Source organism: Ceratotherium simum, chromosome 20 (assembly GCF_057802395.1).
Source record: "Ceratotherium simum simum isolate JZ-2026a chromosome 20, ASM5780239v1, whole genome shotgun sequence".
NCBI lineage: Eukaryota > Metazoa > Chordata > Mammalia > Perissodactyla > Rhinocerotidae > Ceratotherium > Ceratotherium simum.
Genome location: NC_141919.1, coordinates 1173471 through 1183693, shown reverse-complemented (window position 1 = coordinate 1183693; position 10223 = coordinate 1173471).

The window sequence follows — 10223 nt, the reverse complement described above, 5'->3', positions numbered from 1 at the left end:
TCTGCTGAACAGAAGGAGGAAGCAGCTGAAAAATGGGGGCCCCCATTCCTGAGACCCATTTCTCATTTTCCAAAACTTTCAGATTTGCGAAGTTAAATCCAATTTGATATTTTAATAAATAGTTCATGTGGAAAGCTGAAAGTTCATCTCTCATTTCACTTAACTTAATAAACATTCATTTTGTTTTTACAATTTAATGCCAAATGCACCACATATTTCTGAATCAGTTGGAAGGGAAATATAATCTGTCTATTTTACACTTGAAAGATAGTGAAAAGAAAAAAGTGATATATCCATCATGGACACTCAAATATGGGTTGAGCAAGATCCAACAGATTAAGGACTAACCAATAGTTACTGTTTAACATGCCTCTGAGTGCAAGATGAATCATTCAGAACCAGGACACTGACTTTCTGCTTCCAAAAATTACTCTTCATCAACAGTAACCTGGCAACTCCACTTGTTCTCCGCCACAAGAGAATGCCAGGAATGTGTGAAGTGGGCAGAGGGTGATTCCAGGAGCAGCGCTGAGGTCATGCAAGATCTGCCTGTGTGGCTCCTTTTTTGTGTGTGTGTGAGGAAGATCAGCCCTGAGCTAACATCCATGTCAATCCTCCTCTTTTTGCTGAGGAAGACCTGAACTAACATCTATTGCCAATCCTCCTCCTTTTTTTTCCCCACCTTTTTCTCCCCAAAGCCCCAGTAGATAGTTGTATGTCATAGTTGCACATCCTTCTAGTTGCTGTATGTGGGACGCCGCCTCAGCATGGCCGACACGCAGTGCATTGGTGTGTGCCCGGGATCCGAACCCAGACCGCCAGCAGTGGAGCGCACGCACTTAACTGCTAAGCCACGGGGCCGGCCCCTGTTTGGCTCCTTTTTAATGCAACCAGGAAGCTGTCTGAAGTAAGTGGATCATATTCCTGATGTCTTTGTTCTGCCCCAGACATAGTCAACATCCCATAGTGTATACTAACTCTGAAGAATACTAAAACCCCTCTCAGGATGCTTACTATAGTATTATAGCAGTCTGTCCAATTGTTAAAAGTGTAGGCCACTTCTGATAGAGATATGTACTTCAAACCCTCTTTTTAAAACATATTTTAAAGTTTCAAGATAAAATCTGAATGAAACAAAGCAAGGTTTATTTTCACTTTGAAAACCTAACATCAATAAGAGCATTTGAAGCTGCTTGACTGCTACAAAACCTTCTATCCTAATTAATGTGGGAGACGGAGCGTAACATAAATCCTTTTAGATGATTGGTCTTCACAGCTAAAAGTGCAGATATAACAGCTTTGCAAATAGATGTAAACAAAATAGGATAAAAAAGCCTGATCACTTGTTTAGAGATTAACAGGAAGATATTTTATGATAAAAATTCTCCAAAATAATTTTCTCAATGTTCCATTTGGCAACAAACTCAAACTTGAGTTCTAGTAAAATCCTCTTAACAAAGACAAATCTTTGGGAAAATGGTTTCCTATAATATTTCAATGTGATTTTTAAGCTCTAACCACAGGAAAATATCTGCACAGACCAGGTACATTTTTCATCCAAAAGAACCTTCCCCAAAATATTTTCCAAGAACCTTGCCCATGAGATAAGGAAACAATTTTTAGCATCAATTTGCCATATCTACTGTCACAAATGCCCAAATATCTCATAATGAGCAATGGTGGTATTGCTAATTTTCTTTCAGTTTCAAACGGGAGATCTAACTTGGGTTGTAAGTAAGAGTAAGCCTGTTAGACCAGCTTAGAGAACAAAGACAGAATTATTCAAAGGAAACAAGGGTGTCTAATGGACTCCAAAGTCACGATTAGAACCTGGAACTGGTCATCAGAATGCTTTGGGGACACATGGTCTCTGGCCTCAGTTCCTCTCTCTTTAGATATGCTTCATTCTTTTCTCTCCGTAGACATACTTCTTTGCTTCTCCATGTATTGGCTAAAAGTACACAATCGTAGACCAGCCCCTGAGTTATTTATGCTATATGTATTCAAGTCACCAGCAGAAAGAGAGTGGTATTTGCAAATCTCAATTTCAAATTACTAAGAGGCAGAATTTGATTGCCCAGCTTGGATAAGGTGGTCCAGTCAGCAGACACAATCCAGTAGTAAAAAGGGGGACTGGAGTCTTTATGACCTGAAGGACAGTTCTCAGAGAAGGGGGAGATGGCTTGTAGATGGCACTGAAAATGTAAAAAGTACATCTTTTTCAGTAAGATGTGTGTTTTCCACTTAATAAATCATGGACATGTATTATGTGTCATAAGTATTCCTTCTTAGTGATCTAAGTGACATTGTATTCAGTTGCTTGGGAGCACCATAACTTCTTGAACGATCCCTTATTATTGAAATTGCAGTTTTTTAGTTTGCTGTTTTTATAATCAATGCTTTAATGACCATGCATATAGTTAAATCTTTGCATGCATCCATGCTAATTTCCTCAGGTTATGCTTTTCTGAGTAGAATTGATAGGTCAAAAAGCTAGCGAAACTTCTAAGCCTTTTGATATGTATTAGAATATTATTTGATCTTATGTATCCAATTTGATAGTCCCTGAATTCAATATACTTATGTCCTGTCTCTTTTTAATCTTCTCCAGCAGCTTTCAAATTGCAGAACATAGTGTAGGGGTTAAATTAACATTTGTTAATTGACTGACTAACTTCATAAGTGAATATGTGTGGTGTGGTTGGGAAAACACCAGACTGAAGTATATGAAATTTGTTTAACACACAAATAAGGGACAACAATTGGTGATTATTTAGAATGATTATAAATTGGAATTTGACTCTTAGAGAAAGGACAGACCGTAAAAATATTTGTAATTTTTGCATTTACCCGATTCATTTCGTTAATCAGAGGGAATAAAGTACCCAATGTACCATACTGAACCATTATTTCCCTGAAATGTAGCAGAAAGCTACATGTTCCTGCTCTCTATGTTCAGAGTGACCCTATGGTACTAGCTGACTACCCAAACATCTATTCTCCCCCCTTCTTCTTAATAAAACCCTGTATTCTTGGTGCATCACTGCATCTAGCTAAAATTCTACATCTACCATCCTCCCTTGAAACCACATGTGGTCATTGTCAGAGATATCAGGCAATGTTGTTAGGTGAAATTTCAGGAAACTTCTTTAAAGATAGACCCTTTAGTCTTTTCACCTTCCTTTCCTCTTCCAGCCTGCAATACGAATGTGACGCCTAGAGATCTAGCAGCCAATTTGATAAACAGAAGCTAAGTGTTAAGGATGGTAAAGCAGAAAGACAGAAGGAATCTGAGTCCTTAATGACCTGATGCAACAGACATACCTGCTGAGACTGCCCAGTTCTGGGTATCTTTTATGTGAGAGAGAAATAAAAGATATTGTCTTTGGTCTTGTTTAAGTTACTCTTATTTCTGGAATATATTACTAATAGGCCAAAGCCATTCCTAACTGATAGAAGACCTATATCCAAGTTGGCTTTCAACTGGATGGCTCTAATGATAGGGTGTTCCGGTGTGGCACACAACTAGGTGTCCACCAAAGATTGGTGCTGCCTTTCCACAGCATAGAGTTTTTCCATAAAGGGACTACTCAGGTAGAGACTGCTGTGTTGTCACTCCTACAACTGAGTGTGGCCACATAACTTGTTCTCAGTAATGAAATGTGAGCAGAAGTGATGTCTGTTATTTCCAGACCAGCAATGTTAAGAGTAGGATGTGCCTAACCCACCATCTCTTCTCCTGTCTGTCAGCTGGATGCAGAGAATCAAACCAAGGACATTGAGGCCTTAGGAAATAGCAGACCCACAATCTGGAAGGAGGTAATGTCCCTCTATCACCATAAGGAGGGAAGCCGCCAGCCATTAAGAACATCATGGAACTTCATATGAATGAGGAATAAGCTTCTATCATGTCTGAGCTATCATACATTTTTTTGGTTCATTTGTTACAGCAGCCAACCTTGACTAATATATAAATTAGTATCAGAAGTAGGATGTTGATGTGACAAAATCTAAAATATGTGAAGCTGGGTTAGTGATCAAGTAGAAGCAGTAAAGAAACTGATATCCAGGTCTGGATAAATAGAGATCTATGACATGCAGCCGCAAAACATTTGGCAGAACTGTCTAACTGCTAAGTTGGAAGGAAGACAGAGGTCTACTGAGTCAGTAGCTTTAGGGGAAGTAGTTGGTAAAGGTTGGTGTGATAGTATATGCTGACTTTCTGTTTTTAGCAAGTTATTACAAGAAAGAGCTGGACTTCAGGAAAGAATTGGCCAGTTTGCAAGCAGAAATGAAAGGTAATAGAGAAAATCCAAACATTTGGGGCCTCTAAGGATTGCAAAAGCCAACTGTTTGCAGGCCCTAAACAGTAAGAGACAATTCTGAAAGACATTTAGGCACCAAAACTTCTACGTAAGGCAAAAGTCAGATCAAGAATGCAGCCTTCTCACCTACTGTTTCAAAGGGCTTCAATGTAGTTAAGAGAGCAATAGGGGCAAAGAAGCAGAGAAAGCCATCAGGCTTCAGAATTCTGCCTAGGGTGTGGTTATAGGCACCCCAAACTGCCTGAATGCAAAGAGATCAGAAGCCTACTAAGTGTCCCTAAGAATTCATGAGCAAGGAGTCGAAGAGAACATGGCCAGAGGGAGTTCCTTGCAGACAGTACAATCAGGATCCACTCAATGAACAACCCCCACCCCATTTCAACGCCTGCCCTGCAGGATGTTGTCGTTTCTATGGATCAGTAACTGCTGTGTGTCCCCACTTTTTCTTATCTGATTGGGTGTTTTATCCTGTCCCTGCTCCACCATTATATTTGTGGAGCAGACAACTTTTTGGTTTATAGGTGGTAAGCCATGAGGAGCCACTTCTGGGTCTTGTAAAGAGGAGTGTGTACTACCAGGATTTAGTAAATTGGATGGATCTTTGGAGGAATCAAGTATGTTCTATGTGTGAGAAGAAGGATGTTCTTGGAGATTTGGTGGCTTGGGGGAGGTGGATAGCTGTCCACTAAAGTTTTATTTTCTGCAAACGTTATTTTTCAGTCCAAGGAATACATTTCCTAGCCCTCTGTGTGTCTAGGTGGGATCACGTGACAAGTTATTGCCAATTAATGTGATTAGAAGTCATGTGCTTCACTTCCAGGCTGAAGAGATTACAGAGCAGCTGATCTGGTCTCCTTCTCTCACTTCCCCATCTCCCACTCCCATGTTAAGGATGCAGCAGGCCTCAGGGACCAATATCATCAGCATCACGTGGGAACTTGACAGAAATACACCCCTCCACACCCCAACCTACAGAATCAGAACTCTGGGAATGCAACCCAGCAACCTGTGGTTCAGAAGCCCTCCAAGTGATTCTGAGGACCATTGCCTTTCACAGATAGTGGAGCTCAGTCTCTAAGGAGCCTGGGTCCTTCTTTCCCCAAGGGGGAAAATTGTCCTTTAATCAGGAACTCTTCTTTTGGACTTTACCTGAGTGAAAAATAAAGTTCTTTCGTGTTTCAGCCATCATACATTTGGGAATTTATCTGTTCCAACAGCTAGAGTTATTTTAACTCACTTGGAAAAATTGGAAAAGGGCTAAGAACCATCTACACCTCACTGACCCTGGACACTGAGAACTGAAACTACTTCATTCCACTTACCTTATTCTCTACATTAACATTTTGTTTATTCCTCTGTCTTCATTACTTTTCTGGGAGTTTCTTTCCCAGGCAAAGGCTTGAAAGTTCACCACAGGAACTTCCTAAAAGAAACTCTTCAAGGAAGACATCAACAGGAAGTCTGTGTCCTAAGATGATTTGAATCCGTATCCTCAAAACCCATTCCTTGTTGTTTCCACTAATCCTGAATTGTTTTATCTGATCTTTACCCAATTCTAACCAAGTCCCTGCATTGAAAGACCTATCTTAAGCCCAACTTCAAATTCTCAATAAATCTTCTCTTGACATTCCCTCCTTTGAGAAACTGCCAAAGCTCCGAGGAGGTGTGGTTCTCCCTTACCAGGGTATGCAATAAGCTCAGCTTTGTCTCATCAACAGATTGTGTTGTGATATCTGGGGACCATCAAGCTACAGGGCTAACAAAATGCCACTATATCTGTGAGTTGCTTAGTAAATAGGGCAAGTAGAAATCATGCAGATTGAGAGTATATAATAATTTATGTGCTTATAACTAGAAGAATGAAATCATGACCTCCCATCCTCCCTAGACAGAGTATGACCTTGGCCAATGATTTAATAAGAACTTACAAGCACTGATTTTACAGCCTCAGCCAGGTCTAATATAGCTAAGGGAGCAGCAGTAAAGGTACAGTTTATGGGCTAACAATAGGATTGCTTTGTTTTCCTAGTAGACCTGAGAGGTTATAACTTTAAAGCAGAGAGTAAGAAGGGAGAATGAGGGAAAAGAACCAATACTGCTCATGTTATAATGTCCAGTAAATAATGTCCAGGACATGGGCTGGCCCAGTGGCATAGTGGTTAAGTTTGTGTGCTCCACTTCAGCAGCCCGTGGTTCGCGAGTTTGGATCCCAGGTACAGACCTACACACCACTCATCAAGCCGTGCTGTGGCGGCATGCCACCTACAAAATAGAGGAAGATTGGCACAGATGTTAGCTCAGGGACAATCTTCCTCACAAAAAAAAATAATAATAATAATGTACAGGACAGATTCCATTGATTGAGAAGTGGCTTATAAATTCTGAGTCACCAGGGAAATATTTCTTTTCCTCCTCATGGGTTTACTGCACTACTTCTGGGAATTAAAATTTTTCCTTGGGAGATGGTATGATGACCATGATTATGTATTTGTGTGTTTTATTCAGGAGTTAGCATGGACAGTCCAGAGGGTAAAAGATCTGTTCGACTCCCACTACTGGAGAGATATCAAGGGAATAAGATTTTAAGTTACCGATGGCTACTCTAAACCACTTCTTGAAACTTGGAGCACCAAAGTCTGCTCTCACTCCCATGCCCAAATGTTCTCTGGGACTTGGAGAGCCACCACCAACTCCTGTTCTCCAGGCCCCTTCCCTGGGGGGTTATCCTAATCTAGCCTGAATAATTTATACTTAAGGACTTAAACTGCTAAGAGAGAAGCATGGATCCTGGGTAGGCCTAATCCTTATGTGTAGGGACCAGGATTTCTTGAAAAGTAGCAGGGGTGGGAAACAACTGTATGACAGGGTTTAGCAGGAGACACTTCCATAGGAAAAGCATGGCCCTGATGACGGGGAAGCGAGGGATTAGAGCAGGAACAAGGAGTCCCTGTGGAGGGTTTAAATTCTTGAGTACTTACACCTAGGACTTCAGAACAGCAACATTCAGGGTACACTTTTGGGTTTTTCCTCTCCTGTGCAGTAATTCGAAGCATTCAGGAAAGGCTGGTGTTGTGGTCCAATGGACAATAAGGGACAAGGTAGAGATGGAAATCTGGGTGCACCTCACTCACACTCCCTGGGCCTGTATAGAAAGAGCAGCACCCCATTCAAGAGTCCAGGAGTTGTAGATGCTGACTGGTAGGAAAAAGGACAGAGCTGATAGGGGCAGGGAGGGACAGCTGATGGGGGACAACTCAGGAGGACTTAAAAATAAGATCCCCACCTATAAACACATACTCATATATTTTATTACATGTATAACTTTGAGTATATAGTCGAAAAAACAGGTTGGTGAATGAATTACATATTTCGTTGAAGATCAAGAAAAAGTAATTCTCTCTAACACATGAAATTGGACATTATTCATAGATACAGACATTGTGAGGGCTCCACAAAGGCTATAAAATTTTTGTTGTATAATATTGCCCTTTTTACAAATCTATGGAGACAGAAAATAAATTGGTGGCTGCCTTGGGCTAGAGGTGGAACAGGATTAACTGCAATTGGTTGGAGATATCTTCTGGGGGTCAAAGAACAGCTCTAAAATTAGGTTGTAGCGATGGGTGTACAACTTTGTAAATTTATTCGGCTTAATTTATTTAACTGAATTCAAACAGGGAATTTTGTGGTATGTAAATTATACTTCAATAAAGCTGTTTTTAACAAAACTCCAAATTGCCCTTTTTAGTCAAAAGAATGCTTATTTAAAACCCTCATATTAAAAAAATAATAAATAAAACCCTCATATTATCTGAGAAACTCTCATGTGAACATGCATCCTAAGTGCTGCCTGGCCTTCAATCAGAGAAGAAATTAAGAAAAAAATAACTCCAGAGCATTCCATTTGAAGTGCCAAATTGAGGACTGAACCAAGAATATCATAATACACATCAACTTTTAAATAAATAAATACATAAAATCATACCCACTTTTGCAATTGGTTGTGAAATATCTACTAATACAGAAAATTGTCTTCAACTATATATATATGTACAATATGTCATTAAAGCTCCTCTAGAATAAACTTATTATCGTTATGATTTTCTCATGCCTTAGAAAACAGCTAAAGCTGATGATATCTTTGAAGCTGTCTCAAAATTTTTCAAAGCAAGTGATCTCAGTTGGTTCTTGTTTATATTGCCTGACCTGACAGCCCCGGCTAAAGCTGACTAACCATGAGCAGAATCTGGAATTGGGTCTGAGAGAGCAGGCCAGTCTGTGGGTGGCTGGAATGTTAGCAGGTGTGTTGGGGAGCTGTAGGGCAGCAATCCGCCGTGTGGATGGGGAAGTGAAGAAAGATAATCCAAAAGAGAAGATGAAATCTGACTCACAGAGCCCACTGAGGGGCGATCTGGAAAGGGCATGCTTCCTGACCTCTCTGTGACCCTTCAGCGCCAGCCTCAGGCCATCTCTAAGGCCCAGCTGCATTTCTGCCCAGGGGTTCCTGAAGACTCCAGGTTTTCTGTTTTCTATTACTTGCAATCAAAAAGCCTTAACTAAAACAGAAATGTAATCACACGCATAGGAACACGACTGGGAGGATAGTCACCAAAATGGCAACACTGTCTCTATCTGAGTAGCGGGATTGCTGGTGATGTTTATTTTCTTCTTGTGCTTGTATAAATTTTCTATAATTAAAAATTACTATTTTTGTAATAAGGTTATATTTTTTATTGTAGAAAAATACACATAACATAAAATTTACTGTTTTAATCATTTGACAATGAACAATTCATGGCATTTAGTACATTCATAAGGTTGTGCAACCATCACCACTATCTAGTTCCAGAACATTTTTACCATTCCAAAAGGAAACCCTGTACTCATGAAGCAATCACTCCCCGATAGCCCCTCTCTCCCTAGGCCCTGGGAACCACGAATCTGCTTTCTGTCTCTATGCATTTGCCCATTCTAGAAGATTTCATTATTATTTTAAGTCTAACATGCATAAAACAATAGCTAACCCCCTGAAAGTTGTGGCTCCCTTGCTAACCTGCACCCAAATGTCTCTGACATTCAAAAGAACCTCTGTGGAAATGTCTGATCTCTTAAAATAAATTTATATTAGGCATTAAATTTCAAATTCCTCTTATTATAAGATATATGGTGAATGAATGTTACAAATAAGTTAATTTAACCACTGATATTTTCAAATGTGTACATGCCAAAGTAAGAAAAATTATTTCCTAAAAAGAACATTCCCTCTTTTGGAATGATCTTGGTCTGTCCTGCCAATGCTGTGTGGCTTTCATGGAGTGGAAGCTTGATGCTTAATAGGCCTTATGCTATTGCCTTTTCTCTGTATCTGGTCTTAAAAACTATATGACAAAATTTTTACTATTATTTAAAGGTTCTAGGAATTTTCTTCGGGTTTAGTAGATTAATTGAAAGGAACATATAGGGCAATATATAAGCTTCAAGGGAAAAAATAGAACGATTTCACAAAGTTCACAATAATAAGAGGCAAAAGAGAAAATCATTTGCTTGAAGAATTCTTTAAAATAAAAATTAAACCAAAGAAGTTCATAAAGAGACATGTCAACGATCAAGACTTATTATATGACACTAACTCTTCTACTTGGAAAGAGAATTTATAGATGTGAGTAGATACCACCAGTAGTTTAACTTTGAGATACAGCCTTCATGCTAGAAAATTCTAAAAACTCTGATCAGCTACATAAAGATGTAGCAATTACTGATTTTAAAAAAGTTTCAGTAGCTATGCACTTCAATTTATAACAACAAATCAGAAAATGCTTATTTATTTAAAGCAATCCGGCTATACTCAAGAAACATTGAAAAATGAAACTAGCGTCTACCTCATGGATATAAGAGGAG